At 40.4% G+C, this 16,056-nt stretch overlaps 1 protein-coding gene across 6 annotated transcripts in view; it reads left to right on the top strand.

The window, feature by feature from the left end:
* The window catches only part of znf469 (zinc finger protein 469), a 212,887-nt gene that overhangs the window by 122,904 nt on the left and 73,927 nt on the right, over positions 1 to 16,056 (top strand). For 5 of the 6 annotated variants that reach the window (XM_082540330.1, XM_082540329.1, XM_082540327.1 and 2 more), the window contains one exon: positions 4,716 to 4,754. The exons of the other annotated variant lie outside the window; for it this stretch is intronic. The gene's annotated coding sequence lies outside the window, so the exon portion shown is untranslated. The remainder of the gene's footprint in view (positions 1 to 4,715; positions 4,755 to 16,056) is intronic. 6 annotated transcript variants of the gene reach the window in all.

Below are 16,056 nucleotides of genomic sequence, written 5' to 3'. Positions count from 1 at the left end.
AGCACTTGGAAAAAGGGGTACCTTACAAGTTTGATCACTCACTACAAGCCTTTTTAGGGCCTGCTTGGGTCCTCTTACCCAAAGACAGTTAACTGGGTCACACCTTCAATTAGTCTATGATCCTTAGTCTATATGTGGTATTTATCTAATTCAAAAAACAGCATTAATAAACTTCTGAATGTTATTACAGCAGAAGAGAAACTCTAGCCTCAAATATTCCACATTGTGATCTTGCTAAGCATGCATTTTTGACACGTTTTAATAGGCAATTGATTATGAGGATCATTTCATATGTACTTTAAGCTCATCTTGCATTTATTGAATGACCAGCGAGAGCTGGTTGACCTGTTTAATTTTCAACATAAAGTAAAGGTAATTAAGTAAGTAAAATTTTATTTATAAAATATGCTAGCCACTGTTGCAAAACCTTTAGTCTCCTTTCGTTCTTTTCTTGTATGCTAAGGACCCTTGACAAGGTAATATGCAACTGAATTAGCAACAGTGTTGCAGTCGCGATTAAAAGTTTAAGACCACTTGAAAAATGGCAAAAAAAAACCCAGCTTTAACGTGCAACAAGAAAAAATGGGAGTGAGACAAAACATTTTTTTGAGCATGCAATTTATGGAAAACAATGCTTAAACTGCAACAGGCTGCTTTACAGCTTATCAAAAGTTTAGGACCACACCTCCAAAAAAACCTGTTCCATGAACTCAGTAATGAGTAGCTCCACTGTTATTGTTCATCACTTCAAAAATTCGTTGTGGCATGCTTTTTTTTTTTTTTTTTTTTTTGCCTGTCCCATTTGGTTCTTTAGCCGTCAGAATTGTTGTCAAGGATACCCAATGGATTTACTTTGCCAAATGGATCATCACGGCCTTGCCGTATTGGTCCATTTGATCGACCTTTGTTGTTATTATTTATTTTATTTTATTTTCAGTTGTTACAGACGGGACAGACATGACTGAGGGATAGGAAAGGGAGAAAGAAAGAGGAAGGAAAAGAAAAACAGAAGGGAAGAGGGACAGTGAGAAAGGGCACTTAAAAAGAGAAAGAAGAAAAAAAAATCTCCTGGATCACCTGTTGAGAGAAAAAGAAGAGAAAACAAGCAAAAAAAACTGAGCAACATACAAAGCACAACACCATCACGTTAATGTAGCTAAGTGTAAACAGCAGTAAATACTAAATATTGAATGTTGTTGTGTAGCAAGCAGGACCGACAGCGCACAATGTGCTTGGAAATAGCAGCCAATAGAGGTGTAGTGTATGTCTATGAACAGTGAACACCCGTGTGCACACCTGTGTGGATCAGCGCGCTTGTATTCAAAAGGTTTCCCCATGTAATGGTCTGCTAGAGGATGTAGAGAGCCATAGCCCTGTCCCCCAGGGCATGAAGCAGGCATGGAGGAGATCCAGGCCCCAGACATCCAGAGGCCCCAGAGTGCGAGAGCCCAAGGAGGACCATCGAAGGGGCATCCGTGCCACCCTCCTGGGAAGAGCTGAGAAGAGCCCCAGATGTGGCATGCTTGATGCAAGCGTTTCCACGAGGTAAAGGGAAATGTTTCTCCAAATGGTGAACAGGGCCACACGAAGGGCAACTTCCCTTGTTATCCATCCCCAAAGGTTCTCAATTGGATTTAGATCAGGGGAACATGCAGGATGGTCCAAGAGAGTGATGCTATTCTCCTGGAAGAAGTCCCTTGTCCTTGTGTATTGTGTATTGTATTGTCCTGTTGAAAAACCTAGTCATTACCACACAGACGGTGCCCTCAGTCATGATGGATGCTCTCTGCAACACCTGGACATAGCTAGCGACCATTTGATGCACCTGCACCTCCTGGAGCTCCATTGTTCCACTGAAGGAAAAAGCCCCCCAGACCATTATGGCGCCCCCTTCCACTGTAGAGCATTATTGAAAACATCTCAGGTGGGATATTCTTGTCATCCCAGTAACATTGGAAACCATCAGGACCATCAAGGTTACAATATTTTTTTCATCAGAGAATAAAACTTTCTTCTACCTTTCAAATTCCTCTGTTTGGTGCTCTCTTGCAAAATCCAAACAGTCAGTTCTGTGTCAGATGAGGCCTTTGAAGACGTTTTTTGTTTTTAAAGCCCTTTAGGCTCAGATGCTGTCTAATGGTTATGCAGGTGGCACCAGTTACGACCTTAATTTGGGTTGAGGATCGCCCAGTGTCTTGACAGACAGCCAATTGGATCATCTGGCTCAGTGCTGGTGAATTTTTTGGGGATCTTCCACTTGACTGTTTTGTTCCGTGACCCTGAAGATCATTTAAGAAATTCCAAATGACTGTCTTACTGCGTCCCACCTCAGCAGCGACAGCACTGCGAGAGTCCCCGCTTATGCAATAACCTGACCACGTTCAAAAACGGAAAGTTTTTTTGCCTTTGCCATCAGAACATCATGACAGTCTGGCTACCTGACAGAAAATGATAATGAATTCACATTTTTGTACAGATTTGGCCTTTTAAAGACATGTGGTCCTAAACTTTTGATCAGCTGTAAAACAGCCTGTTTCAGTTTAAGCGTTGTTTTCAGTAAATTGCATGCTAAAAAAATGTTTTGTCTCACTCCCATTTCTTTTTGTTGCATCTTGAAGCTCTACTTGGAACCTTCTTAAGATCCAACCATGAAAAATGGTTGAATAATGCATGAAAAATAAGATTTTCTGGCCATTTTACAAGTGGTCTTAAACTTTTGATTTGGACTGTATGTGACTACTTAGAAGACTTAATCAGGAGCCTTACAGCAGCATTCTGAACAACCTGTAGAGGTCCAGCATAATCTTTGGTAAGATGAGTAAATAATGATTTAAATTTATCCAGGTGTTATGAAATAAAGGCATGAATAATAATTTCCATTTAACAGTGTGGAACTCAACTTGCAATAAAGTGATAAAAGCAAGAGCGAAGCAGAGCGCAGTTGCAGAAGAGCAAAGAGGGAGTTGAGTAAAAAATTACTTCAAGGTTAATAGAATCTACATACCTATACGAGGACTTAGTAACTTAGAAACATCTTGAGGCTTAAAAAAGATATACAATTTAATGTCATCTGCATAGCAGTGATAACAAATGTCTTTAAACTGTCTCAAAATGTGCTGAACATGGAGCAAATGTACCAGAAACAGAAATTGCAGACAGACTGAAAGACATTTTTCAATAAAGATGCAGGTAACATGTCAAGAAGGCATGTGGATACTTTCATTGAGTCAACTAATTTGATCAGTTCATGTAAAGAAACAGGTTTAAAAAAAAAAAGAATAATAATTAAAATAACAGGCTAACTGAAGGACACTTTTTTCTACACAGGAAATTTGCAACATTTTCTGAATCTTCTTTTGAAAATAAAAAATGGCACGGCAGGTGAATGGTGTTAAATAACACCTTAGGATTGTCTGTGCTCTTTGAAACTAGTTTTGAAAAATAGTTACTCATCTCATCTTTGGCTGAAATGGTAAAAGAAACTAAGAGGTCCTTTAAATGAAGGAGCCGAACGAGTAAACGTGTTGAGCTCCACGCACACTGAACAAAATGCTTTAAACAACCAATACTTTTTATTTATCTAAGGGAAGGAATGTTTATGTGTCATCATATTCATGTCTGCTTTTTCTCAATATGTGAGCGCCTGCTCTTTGAATGTTTGGTCTTAGTAAGCACCCTGCATTGTTGGATGATCAACTCTGTGTTTCATGGGGTGGGGGATACAGCTTTGTGAGTCATGTTTACAAAAAAAAGCATGGTTTCCCAAACTTAGTCAGCAATCACAGACAAGAAAAAGAACATATTATTCTCTGTGGGGTTGCTGAGAGAACCCACACCCACCAATGAAATGTGAATTATATTATCTGTATAAATAGACACATACGCGCACACATAGCTGGGAAAAACAGACGTGAGTACATTACTCACAGTTGTCTCTTTGTTCTTTGAGTCTTTTTCTTTTATTCTTGTCAGGTTGATGCCACATGTGGCGTAGCTTTGAACCTGTGTAGGATTAAGCGTGTCTGTCTGGCTGGAGTCATCTGAAAGCAGGGCATAGCACTGCTGGGGCATCTGACTTTTGCTGCTTTTCAGTCAGAACACAGTTTTTCCATATATTAATGTAATGAACACAGTATTATCAGCTTTTCAGTAACATTTCCACATCATGAACATTTTTGTGTAAATATGTGATAACTGGTAAAGAAAATTCAACTGTGGAGTTGAGTAGATTATTCCCTATGAATTAAGCATTATTGTTAAAATATTTAGTATGCTGGATATGGATGAAAAAGGTATATCGGTTTCATTCAGGCTTCTATATCTTATAATCTTCCTGTCTTTAACCATGTTGCCAGGTTTAGACAATCATGCTGAAAAATATAGCTCCCTCTAAGCATCTTTGTTTAATTCTTTCCAGAAGGTGAAAGAAGGCCTTTCTTGGTAAATCTTTCATGATTTTAGAAGAAATAAACAGTAAACACTGTGAAGAAGTAAACAAAACTGTAATAAAAGTGCTGTAGAGGAAGCTTTAATTAAGCACTGGTTGTTATTTTTTTTATTTCCAAATGAAAGTGGAAAGCTGCTCTGATATCAAAGGCAATCACAATGGAAAACAAAAAAATGAATAAAAATAGAAATACCCTCATTCTTTTCCAAGACCACAGATTGGCATTTTATGAACTGTATTTACACTCGACTCTCTCTTTTGTTTATAGGTAGTGGTGTCTCTTGAAGCCTGACAGCATATGATGCCAGTAAGTGCTACCACATACCTTGTTTGATGACTCAAGAAGAAAATGTGTGCTCTGGATATGCTCAGTAGTAGTAGTGTGACACAAACCCCGTTTTTTTTCACGAGATTCTGCAGCGTTTGATATAAAAATTTCTCCCATGGGTAAATTTTGACTTTTCGTCTTTTCGTCTACCTCTCCCACATGTTAACGCCCATCTTTGACCACAGCCAATAGGGGATAATGCATGGTTGATGCTTTGCCCCTCCCTGTGAGATGTAAATCTTGTTTTTCTCTGCTGACCACCACGATCCCAGGAAAAGACAACAGTCTTCCAAATGACACGGTTGTAGACTTCCGATTACAGCCCTGGCACTTACTCTACCAATGTGTAAACACATGATGGAGAGACACAGAGCGAAAGAGACAGAGAGAGGGACACAGGGAGACAGAAAAGAGATGTGCTGCTGCACGTGGACTGCTTTTTGTTTGAATGTAGATGGTTAGAAGAGCTGGATGCCTTTACTTAAGCTGTCTCACTGCACGAGACTGGTTTCTCAGAGCTTGAGTGGATTATTAAACAATAGGCATAGCTCATTCATTTTAGCCAGATGCCATCAAATTTTCTTTTCATTTGTCCCCTTGGTAAAAGCAGGAACACTTCAGTCTGCACATTTTCATCCATGCAACGTTAGTTTTATGTGATAGATATATATTTCTGAATCATATCCATACAAATTTTTATTACAGTAGTTTCAGCCACAAATCGTCTTTGTGATCCTGTGGCCTGTGAGAAGACAGTCCTAGCTTTGGCTTCATCTTGGCCTTCTGACCAAAAGTGTGATAATTTTAGACTCTAGTCTCTCACATGGTCTGGAGCAAGGACGGCATTTTGGAAATAAACTTGGAATTTAGCTTAATTGCAGTTTACAGATTTAGGAGGGGCAGCGTTCTCTTCTTTATTTTCTTGCATAAATAGAGAGTGACTGCAGGCCAAAGACATGAGGTTTCAAAGCCACAAAAAGAGGTTAAAGAACGTCAGAGGCAGTGAGGACAGCCTGGCTTCCAAACGCTCCCTATAGCCATGCTCTGCTCGTAATGTGAGATCCTTCTCACCAGTCACCAAATGCATCAGATTTAATATTCCACCCAGGCTATTATGTCCCTCTAGTAAAACTCAAATGTTAGTTTTAAAGCTCTTCATGGACAGCCAAGTTACAGTGTTTGCTTTTTTCAGATGCTAATTTTTATTGTAGGAGGTTTTAGAAGGTAGAGCAGGGACCCATTTTTGCTCCATTTCATTTCCATACAGCAAATGACTCATCCGCTGAGCTCCTCAAACTTTGACAGCTTCTCTGCAAATACTGTTTGCACGTAGAGGTCTATATGTTTATCAAAGCCTCGTTACTCACATATGATATCGCTCATTATGAATTGAGTTGTTTCTTAAGTCTCTTTTTTATCTGCTTCTTTCCATTTCGCAACTCCCTTTACCAAGACATATATTTTTTGTGTTTGGTCATGTCTGTGTAATGCAGTAAAAATAAACATAATTAAACCTTTAACCCTATGCTGAATAGCATTACAGCGTGCTAGGAGTTGTAAATTAAAACATTATTTATTTATTTTTTCATATTACCTGAAAAAACAGTATCAGTCTGGTATGAGTCTATTGTGCTTTGGCTTGTTTATATGAAAAGTACTAGATACACATTAATCTAACACTAAAAATGCACAGTGCAGTTATAGGTGTTTACATCATTGCATCATTGCAGAGCAATAGCAGTCACTTCAGAGAGATGCTAGATCACCCTCAAGAACACAGAAACTGACATGGGAGATGCATCAGTGGAGAAAAGTGGGTGTAGATGGACATGTGGATAATGAAGAGGCTCACTGGGAAGAGTTTGTCAGAATCAACTTCTTGAAATAGGATAAGTGTGAGCTTTTGAATACTCCCTAAAGTATATACTCGTGACGGTATCTGATTTTGAGGCTGAGTAATTCAGGCAGTGAGTGTGGGCTGCCAAAGGAAAATGTGTTTAGTTTAGAGGAGCTGGAGAAAAGGGTGGAAGGCTGGAAGCAGCCATTCAATAGGAATGAAAAATTATATTTCAGTATAGTCTTAGGAGCTTGGAAAGAAAAGCGTCCGGACTTCTTTAATTTTCTTGAAGATGTTTCACCTCTCATCCGAGAAGCTTCTTCAGTTCTAAGACCAACTGGTGAAGAGTCCCAGATTTTAAGCCCTACCTAATCATACGAGCCAAGGTGTGAAAATGGGTGTGGGTCATGTATAGGAATTTCTTTCATTTATGTATTAATCGCATTATTTTTGTATAATGCCTTGGTGCCACTGGATTTTAACATGTCTGACACCCATACTGAAGACAAATGGTGGGGGTGTAGTAAGGAAGTTGGGGGAAGCAGACCAGAGTCTTTTGTCTCTTCGAGGACTCTGGGAAGTAGCAAGGGAGTGTGAACCTTACGGTGTGAAACAGCTGTGTACTGCCTTTTGTTCCTGGAGAAGGTATTTAACTGAGAGCCATGCTAGGCTCAGTGAGACTCTGCTGACCCTGCCCCGTGGTCATGTAGGCGCTCCATCAAGCTTGGTTGTCTGTTGTCTTTGTGTGTTTGGATTAAAGAATGTTAGCTACCGCTCACCACTCGTCTGCAGGCTTTATTTAAATAGAAAACTTCCACAACAAAACGGCGACCCAGATGGGACGGTCCGTGTGGTTGCTGAACAACGGTTCCGTGGACGGGCTGATCACCCCTGAGGGAAAAGGTACCTTTGTCCTACCGGCTGTTGAAGCAAAGGAAATGGAGGAGTCACGGAGCCGTGTGTTTCAGTCACCACCGAGACCATTTTGAGGGGACCCCTGCAGATGGGTGAGTTGTAGCTAACTTTGTATACAGTTATGAGGAGTTTTTTTGTCTGGCCGAGCAGTGAAGTGCTTGCTGCTCCGGAGTTCGAGTCTCCGGAAGGAAAATCCTGGGGTTCGAGTCCCCAGGCTTGTGTTCGGTTCCGGTGTTGTGCAAAAGAAAAGCAGTCGTCTGCCAGAGTAATTGCAAAAACACCGGTCCATCACAGGGAACGGTGGTTCGAGTCCACCGTTGATAATCACGTCTGCACAATACAGTGTGTGGAGTGACGGTATTTTAGCACTTTTCTGCCGAGAAGGGAAGAAGGCCATTGCAGGGGACGCTCTGAATGTAAATATGGGATCTAGATCCAGTAGCAGCGCTCCACCGGGCGGCCAGAGACAAAACTCAATGCGTGACTGTATGGTAAGAATTGAGTAAATGTGTGGTGTGTAAGATTGCAGAGAATGGTTGTGTGGGAAAAGTTGATGTGTGTGTAAAAACAGTGAGAAATGGGGTTACAAAATGTTGAAAATGGGGAACAAAAAAAAAAAAAGAGAGAGGAGTGTAGAAATGTGTGTAAAAGTTGTTTCCAACTAGAGGGAGAAGGTGGTACTGCAGGCCACCAGCTCCTCTAGGGTGGACACACGAAAAATTTCTTTTTAGCAGAATTGTTGATAAAAATAGGCAATAAAAATAGGAAGAGGGTTTGGTGTTTTTCAACGTAGAACAACTAAAATCTCTCTGGGATTTTAAGAAAGGGGAGTTCAGAACCAGAGAGGGGAGATGTGTTGTTTCAAGCAGTGAGAAGAATGATCAAAATGTCTCAGTGTGTCACTTGCAGGTGAAGAGCAGACCCGGATCAATTTTCCACGTGCAGCAGTCGGAAGAAAATTATAGGTTAACATGATTAGAAACACTCAAGCCAAGTTTGGCTGAATTATTTTACAGCTTAACTTCCATGTGTTTGTCACCCTGAGAACACAAGCTCCAAGAATCTCTCCCTGAAGACAAGAAATGCAGTTCCAGACCAACGAGATGGATCTCAAGAGCTCACAGCAGTATCCTGAGCAGTGAAGAAAAGGTTCAGCAGCAGCAGCTGTGCAAGACGGCGACAGCAAGGAGAAAAATGGCATCATCATGACTGGGTGGATGGATGTGCATTTCCAACGAGCTGCACCTTCACTGTGTGTGAATGGACCTTTGAAAAGACTGCCTGAGTTGGACATTTGCCACTTTCAGCGCAAAAATGGCAAGATGAGAGTGTTAAAGACACAGGACAAAGCTGAAAGGCAACTGACTCTCACTAGACTGCTGCAAGGGGGGAGATGAGATGAGACCACAGTGGAAGGAGCAGGGGAGAACATGGAGGAAGGCTGTGTGGGAATGAAATTTGGGTTTAGGAAACTGGGAGTAAAAACGACTGCCTTGCATGGAGAATTGAAAAGTGTCTGGAGCACCGCAAAGAGGAGAGGTACACAAAAATTACACAAACAGAAAAATGCATTAATCCTACTAACACAGTAGTGTCCGGCAGCCTCGCCTCTGTCAGTGTGCCCCAGGGCAGCTGTGGCTACAATGTAGCTTGCTATCGCCAGTGTGTGAATGTGTGTGTGAATGGGTGAATGACTGAATGTAGTGTAAAGCGCTTTGGGGTCCTATGGACTAGAAAAGCGCTATACAAATGCAGGCCATTTACCATTTACAAACACACATGCAATGAAGCTCATGAAGACCAAATAGCATTTTAAGCATTTCTGTTACCATCATCTTGTCCGGTTCACTTAGTGGGTTAAGAAGTGATACATAGACTAGTGAACTATTATTATTTTTGGGGAGGGATGATTGAATCATTGCAGGGGTGAACAGAATGCTGCAGGGGGGTCAGATGAGTGGAGACCAAATAGATTGAGTTTCTTGTTTCTGATGTGTGAGGGAGGTCTTATCATGACACACATCTGGGTACATGGGGGAAACCAAACACTCATTATCTAATAGAATATTGCTGTTGTGCAAGGTGTGACTGGTGGATGAAAGTTTTGGAGATTTACTGATGCATTTTCCTTTGGTACCACTTTGAACCAGATCTATTATTCTAAAAGAGTATGCTTAGACAACTTCTAAAAAGAGGCCTTCATATTTTTTGATTTTAACAGTGCACTGAGATTTTTTTGTTTGGCAATTTTCTCTTTTTCAAGCAGGCCTGCAAGATCGGAATCGAAAGCGCTACACAACATGTTGAACAATCGCAAGTGAGCTTCTCCAAAATTAAAATGGGCTCGGGAGAAAGCCACTTATTTGGGACAATCAGAAAACAAGTCCCTGTCAAAAAGGATTCAGCGAGGTAATCCCGTCTAAATTCTTTTTTCTTTTTTTTGAAATGACGTCATTGCTGGCAGTAGAAACGTATTGCGTCACGAGAGGTTCTACTGTCAGCAAATAAAAAAAGGGGACTGACTGTTGACTGACTGGACACCAGTATGCAAGATTGCACCTCCACCTAGACAGTGACAAAAGGGTGGATGTATGTATGTTTCTTTTTACTGATATATTGTTTTTACAGTGGGGCAAAAAAGTATTTAGTCAGCCACCGATTGTGCAAGTTCCCCCACTTAAAATGATGACAGAGGTCAGTAATTTGCACCAGAGGTACACTTCAACTGTGAGAGACAGAATGTGAAAAAAAAAATCCATGAATTCACATGGTAGGATTTGTAAAGAATTTATTCATAAATTAGGGTGGAAAATAAGTATTTGGTCACCTCAAACAAGGAAAATCTCTGGCTCTCACAGACCTGTAACGTCTTCTGTAAGAAGCTTTTCTGTCCCCCACTCGTTACCTGTATGAATGGCACCTGTTTGAACTCATCATCTGTATAAAAGACACCTGTCCACAGCCTCAAACAGTCAGACTCCAAACTCCGCCATGGCCAAGACCAAAGAGCTTTCGAAGGACACCAGGAAAAGTATTGTAGACCTGCACCAGACTGGGAAGAGTGAATCTACAATAGGCAAGCAGCTTGGTGTGAAAAAATCAACTGTGGGAGCAATCATCAGAAAATGGAAGACATACAAGACCACTGATAATCTCCCACGATCTGGGGCTCCACGCAAGATCTCATCCCGTGGGGTCAAAATGATCATGAGAACGGTGAGCAAAGATCCCAGAACCACACGGGGGCACCTGGTGAATGACCTGCAGAGAGCTGGGACCAAAGTAACAAAGGTCACCATCAGTAACACACTACAACGGCAGGGAATCAAATCCCGCAGTGCCAGACGTGCTCCGCTGCTGAAGCCAGTGCATGTCCAGGCCCGTCTGAAGTTTGCCAGAGAGCACATGGATGATACAGCAGAGGATTGGGAGAATGTCATGTGGTCAGATGAAACCAAAGTAGAACTTTTTGGTATAAACTCAACTCGTCGTGTTTGGAGGAAGAAGAATACTGAGTTGCATCCCAAGAACACCATACCTACTGTGAAGCATGGGGGTGGAAACATCATGCTATGGGGCTGTTTTTCTGCCAAGGGGACAGGACGACTGATCCGTGTTAAGGACAGAATGAATGGGGCCATGTATCGTGAGATTTTGAGCCAAAACCTCCTTCCATCAGTGAGAACTTTGAAGATGAAACGAGGCTGGGTCTTCCAACATGACAATGATCCAAAACACACCGCCCGGGCAACAAAGGAGTGGCTCCGTAAGAAGCATTTGAAAGTCCTGGAGTGGCCTAGCCAGTCTCCAGACCTCAACCCCATAGAAAATCTGTGGCGGGAGTTGAAAGTCCGTGTTGCTCGGCGACAGCCCCAAAACATCACTGCTCTCGAGAAGATCTGCATGGAGGAATGGGCCAAAATACCAGCTACTGTGTGTGCAAACCTGGTAAAGACCTATAGTAAACGTTTGATCTCTGTTATTGCCAACAAAGGTTATGTTACAAAGTATTGAGTTGTATTTTTGTTATTGACCAAATACTTATTTTCTACCCTGATTTACGAATAAATTCTTTACAAATCCTACCATGTGGATTCATGGATTTTTTTTTCACATTCTGTCTCTCACAGTTGAAGTGTACCTCTGGTGCAATTTACTGACCTCTGTCATCATTTTAAGTGGGGGAACTTGCACAATCGGTGGCTGACTAAATACTTTTTTGCCCCACTGTATATTCCCATTTTCTGTGTTGTAAAGCACTTTGTGATTTTTATCTGTGAAAAGCACTATATAAATAAATTTTACTTACTTACTTACTTACTTACTTACTTACAGGAGCAGAAAGGTGACAGCAACAGGTTGCATGAGCTTTTGGGCCGTGCTGACTTAACCTTTTAATTACCACTTTCTGTGTCTTTGTGAATTTACCAGCGGTGTGTTATTCATGACCTTGTATGGTTTACAGTGCAGAGGTCACTGTGAGAAAGTGTGCATACAGATGCGCTGCGCTAACATCTACATCACTTTTTCCACAGCAGAGGGTTAATCGTGGTTAATCACATGATTTACAGCAGGACACACCACTGGCTAATGTTTTTTCTTACAACAGGGCCCGGAGTGAAACTACTCCAGGGGAGAAGCCCTGGGAATTTTTAAGAGACTATGCACAACTTTATTGTGCATGTCCAATTGTGATAAGCTGACTGAGGGCAAAAGAGGGTTTTCCAGGGAAGTTTTCATTTTAAAATTGCAGAGACCGTGACATGAGAGATATGGAAGGATTGACTGAGGTGCAGATGCAGACCATGACCATGAGAGAAGGCTTCAAGAGGACCAGTGAGAAGCAGGAACCACCTGCAGGACAGCAGACGAACGACAGTGGCCAAGGTTTCGGGTGAACCCACTGTGAAACCACCCCTCCCCTTGGGCAGCACTCCCATAGGCCTTAAACGACATGTCAGCTGATTATGGTGTCTCGTTGTCAAAGTTCATTGGACTTGTGATTTGAGCTTAAATTAGGGACTCTGAAGTCATATTGCAAAAGTGCATTTCTAAATTAGTTCTTTCAGCTATGCTGGAAGTACAGTACAATTTCTTACTTGTTGATGTTGGCATTTAAAAATATCTTCAGTTTGTCTTCGTCCTCTAGTTATTTTATGGATGATCTATAACAAACAAAAACACAGAGATACATGGCATCATGGTGCAATGGTTAACACTTTCAGATAATAATGCTCTCCGGGCCTGTCGCTGTGCAGTTTGCATGTTTTCCCTGTGCTTATTTAGGTTTTCTCCTGGGCACTTTGGCTTCTTCCTGTAATGCACATTGTATAGTAAAGTGCTTTTGAAAGTACAGTAAAATTAAGAAATCATAAATAGCACTCAGTTCCATTTATTCTGAAGTGAATAAACTGACTTTATTCCAAAACTCAAAGAGAAACAATAGACTTAACAGAAAACAATGTGCAAATACTACATCAACACTTTGTTCCGCCATGTAATCAGAAGATAACACAACCACTTGTGATTAGAAATATATTTACATTAAGGTAAATTACTGATGTTATAATTTGTGTCAGTGCATGTATTTTGAGTAATGAAGGATGGTGGAATAGAAATCAGTTTTAGCGTGGAAGCAGAGATTCACTTCCTCTCTAATATCTCAAGTAGATTTTAAACAAAGCGTTGGTCGAAATTTGAGCATAGTAAACTTCTGTAAGCTAAATCAGTGCCTAATTACAACAATAAAAAGTGTTAACCCAGTGAGGTCGTAATTTGCAAGTGTAATTCAACCTTTACATATGCTATTGCTCTCACAATGGCAGTGGAAACAGGCTGATGTTTTCCAGGTCCTAAATGAGCCTGTTAGCGTTCCAGCATTTGTCAATTGGCACTAAATACAAAGTAGAGCTGAAGTTGATGTCTTTTCTTATGTGGGTGTTTGGTCAAAGAAAGTACATGACAGCTCATTTAGTAGCTGTTTGTTGGTAGCAGCCCAGTGGAGAGACATTTCCTTCCTGACAGTTTTACAGCTATTATGGCTAAAAATAATGTGATTAGTTGACAAGGATATATGTTATAGTGTTAAAGGTGTTAACAGGGACCATTGCTGGCTCATTTAATTTGGATGTTTTTCGATTGCACTCAGTGTAAATATTTTTTCAGTCTTGTGTTAAAAGTAGCTCTTAATTAAGCAGCAATCCATTCAGATTCATGCGTTTGGATCACTGAGATCTACCACGACGAAAATCATTTGCTTCTCTCAATTATTATGCCTTTGTGCCACAATTTGCTTGCAAACTAATCCTCAGCTCTTCTTATTTCTGACATATGTACCTAAACTCTTAGCATGAGAACCTGTCAATCAACTGTTTCATCTGCAGTAGTGCCATGCAGAGGGAGGCTTTTCGTGATTGGAGAACACCTTGCAGGGATTGATGTAAGCAGGTTTTGATATCTGGTCTCTTTAATCTCTAACCCTCCCCTTCTTTAAACCATGTTTGATGATTGGCAGATGAGAGGGATTTGTGGGGTCGCCTGGCGTACAGACCTGAGGCATAAAACCCAGTCTCATGTGCAGGCATGTGTGCTGATTCTCCAATCTAGTGTTCGCTGGTGACAGACAAGCGGTTTGTTAATGTAGAAAGGGTGAGGTTTTTGAGTCTGGAGAACATAAGAATTCATCAGTAATCAGTGGGTTTTCCCTCAACCATGGCACCGATATGAATAATATGAATACTTAATAAAACCCTTAATCTTAGGCGTTTTTAAAGACTTATTTCTTTGTTTTGTTTAGTTTAGTTTAAAAGAAGATTTCTGCTTTAAACCCTTGAAATTCAACACAGACCGATCACAAAGACCTAACTAAGTACTGACTTCACTTTGCTAACTCTGAATGTAGTGGTTTAAGGTCTTGGAAATGGTGGATGAATGTAGGTCTTTCTTAAAGGTGTCTGCTATCTAAATATTATAAACCTGACACACATGTTCCACTCCACAAATATATTACTTTGCATTTTTAAGATTTGACAATCCGCTGACAAATGCAGGTTTCAACAGAGCACAAGTGTGTTATTCATCCCAGCTGATCTTCTTTAAGCCCTGCTTAGGTGGATAAGAGACAAAAAATGTTACTTCTACTTTTGCTAAGATGCAGCCTAAATGCAAACATGCAAGCTCATTACTGAGGTTTTCTGGGTGAAAAAAAACAAAGGACAAAGCAAAAACCTTTTAAAAAAGCATCAGAAATAAACTCTCTGAATGTAAATATTTTAAAATCTCAAAAAACAAAACTAATAAATCAGTTCTTGTAATTGTGTTTAAACCCAGCTGCTGAAGAATTTTTATGCCTCTCCAAACCAAAGTGTTTGAAATGTTTCCACTGCATTTCTCAAGTTAACTCATGCATAGTCTTACACGAAGCGCTTAACCTTTAGCTGTAAATTTAAATATGAAAATTATGTCTGCAAAATTACAACCTTTATGCAGCTTTCATTTTATGAACTGCAAGATGACCACGGTGAGTAGTGCAACAGTGAGAGCTGAGTTCTCATGAGCTGAATGTAGCTTTGAATTCAAAGTCTAGTATATTTGGAAAGGGGACATAATGACTACCTAGAAAAATGCGGCATTTTGTATAAATATTTGAGTCAAAGTCACACATCCTATGCTATATAAAGTTCTCAAGATGAAAGACCTGCTTAAAGTCACTATACATTGGAAACCGACTGTAGCTTTCTAACTATGCTCAAAGGAATTGTTACTGTAGTGAGTTTGTACAAAAATTAAATTTTGTTTTTTTTGTTGTTTCCACCATACAAAGCATATTAGCTCCACAATCAAAGTAAGTAACTTGGAAAAGTTGAAATGCCCAGATAAACACTTTTTTCTGATCCCTGTAAAAAGTGACATGTGAGTTTGACCTAGTGTAACAGTGTTCATTCAAAGATGAAACCAACACATTGCTGAAGTTTAAAGGTCAGCATTTCAAAACATCATGAGTCCCTATACATATATTACTTGGGAGACTACACCAGGCTTGGCTGCATTGAGTTTCAGCTCCAACGAGGTTCCCAGAGTTCATCGAACTAAAAAAAACAAAATCTTAGTCTTGTAACTTACTTTTCTTAAAATTTACTGTGTAAATTGACCTGAAACGCATTTTCAAATAATCACCAGCTGACTATTTCAACTGAGGCAACAGGTCACAACAACACAAGTCACTGTCCTCATGAGAACGAACATGCAATCTTTCATTTAGTTTTTACATATGAACACAAAAGTGACAAAACAAAGCAAAAATGAAAACCTGATGGGAGAGACTTCAAACTGATCACCACAATGATTCTACTGTAGAAACATGTACAGGTAGGGCTATAATGCTTCAAGCCTGACAGCTTACTTTTCTACTTACTGCTTTGCTTTTGTTACTCATTGAAGTTCAGAGTATGGCTGCAGGCCTGGAGTCAGCATGCACTCAACATTCTTTGCTGGCTTTGTTTTACTATACAGTTGTTTCTGTCCTGGACA

Source organism: Aulonocara stuartgranti (assembly GCF_965226115.1).
Source record: "Aulonocara stuartgranti genome assembly, chromosome: 7".
NCBI lineage: Eukaryota > Metazoa > Chordata > Actinopteri > Cichliformes > Cichlidae > Aulonocara > Aulonocara stuartgranti.
Note: the sequence above shows the minus strand (reverse complement) of the source record. Positions and strands in the feature narration are given on the sequence as shown.